Consider the following 2278-nt stretch of genomic DNA (forward strand, 5'->3'; position numbering starts at 1 on the left):
TTCCCTTCCCTTCCCTTCCCTTCCCTTCCCTTCCCTTCCCTTCCCTTTTAACTAAACTATTTAAACTAAAAGCAATGCAGAAATAGTTAAAATTTTAGTGTTTTTCTTGAATTATCAGAGTACAAAATTCTCTTGGCAAGCAGCAACCAGATAAACTCTTACACACAGGAATATACACCTGTGTTTGTATACAATTTGTTCATCCTTCTTGTCTGAAAAACTCGCTTTTGCACATCCAAAGTAATGACAGCAATGACAGTGATTGACAGCAGTGTTGAAAATTAAGATTCAAAGCCACTACAGTTTCATCTGCAGCCCCCTTCTGTTAATATTTGAGTGTCTTTAAATTGCATTTAATTTGTGCAATTCGTGATTTGTTGCTTTGATGGAGCAAGATATCAAACAGCACTAGAGAACTGATGGGTTAGGATGATCAGAGTCACTTCTTTTTGGCTCAGTAAGTTACTTCAGAGCTGCCTGATGTTCTCCAAACTGACACCACCCAACAGGCTGCAGACCCAGAGTGCATTACCTTTTCTTGCTGATGAAAAGGAGATTGAGGAAATAAGCACTGACGAGACCAAACCCAAATGATTTCTTAGAAACAAGGTTATACAAAAATGAAAGACCATTTCCTCTGAGGATTTGGAATCCATTCAGACCTCGCTCCCAGCTCAGACCTCCTGTTTTCCCAGGGATTGTGGAGGGCATTAGCAGCTGTCCTGTTCTGGAGCACTGCAGCTCCTCCCTCTCCCCAGCTCCTCTCTTGGTACCCCTGGTCACTCTGGTCTGTTCAGAACCGCTAAAACATCCTTTTTACCCCTCCATATACTAAAATAATCACTTATTCATGTTCCTGTCACCCCAACTCAACTTCAAATTCCTTCTGAAACCTCCTTTTTCCTTGGGAGTTTTTTCTTCCTTCCAATTGGCAACAGTTCTTGGGCACTTCTCAACTGTTCCCCAGCTGCTGCCTGTGCTTGGCTGGGCATCTGGCTCCCACGCAGGGCACCGAGATTCCCAGGCTGTTCTTACAATAATAGGAAACTTAACACCCATTCTGAGGACCGCTAATGTGAAAAGATCTTTTGAGCTTTCCTCAAAGAAAATGCCAGAGAATGTTCTACTGGCAAACAGCTGTTAGCGACCAGAGTCCTCACCCCACTCCAGTTTAACTGTTAAAATGGCCTTTTAGACTCACTTCTTTTGATTTTTCATACAAAATTGAGGTATTTCTTCCTGTACACTTTAAAAATATTATTTTCTTTTTTATCACAAGTGTCACGAAACCTGGAGTTTGCCAAGGTGCATCTGTAGCTGCTGGCCAGAGACAGAGACACCTCTGAGGCCTGGGGACATTCCCTGGGGTAGGGAGTCTCAAAGCGACTAAACTGGGGACTGGTTCAGGAACTTCCAAACTGCTGATGGACACCTCAGGACTTTTGGGGAAAACATCTGCATGCACTGAGTTGTATAAAACATCACTGTACATGGCTTTGCGTTGTGTTAGTTGATAAAAATTGGGCTTGAAATCAGAGAACTCTGGCACCTACACAAATTTGAGATGCTGATTAATTTGCCCATTGATTTAGGTCAATTTATCAGATCATAGAATCATAGAGTGCTTTGGGCTGGAAGGGACCTAAGACTCATCTTGCTCCCAGGGACACCTTCCACTGTTCCAGGCTGCTCCCAGCCCTGTCCAGCCTGGCCTTGGACACTTCCAGGGATCCAGGGGCAGCCACAGCTTCTCTGGGCACCCTGTGCCAGGGCCTCCCCACCCTCGCAGGGAAGAATTCCTTCCCAAAATCCCATCTATCCCTGCCCTCTGTCAGTTTGAAGCCATTTGTCTGTCATTCCATGCCCTTGCAAAAACTCCTCCAGCTCTCTTGTAGAATTTTTCAGACAGTTCATTTACCCTCTGCGGGGTTTTAGAGGCATGAATGACGTGATGAACCCGGCCTGACACCAGGATCCTGTTTGTTAAGCTCCCACTGGCCGTGGACAACGCTCTGAGACCCGGGTGATGCTCCCAGCGCTGCTCCATCCTCAGAGTCCCAGATGATGCTCCCAGCCCCCGTCCCTGCTCCATCCCCGTCCCTGCTCCATCCCCGTCCCTGCTCCATCCCCGTCCCTGCTCCACCCCTGTCCCTGCTCCACCCCTGTCCCTGCTCCATCTCCGTCCCTGCTCCACCCCTGTCCCTGCTCCATCCCCGTCCCTGCTCCACCCCTGTCCCTGCTCCACCCCTGTCCCTGCTCCATCCCCGTCCCTGCTCCA

The sequence above is a fragment of the Corvus kubaryi genome, unplaced genomic scaffold (assembly GCF_017639235.1).
Source record: "Corvus kubaryi isolate FWS band 111438036 unplaced genomic scaffold, C.kubaryi_AGA036_p1.0 138, whole genome shotgun sequence".
Lineage (NCBI taxonomy): Eukaryota > Metazoa > Chordata > Aves > Passeriformes > Corvidae > Corvus > Corvus kubaryi.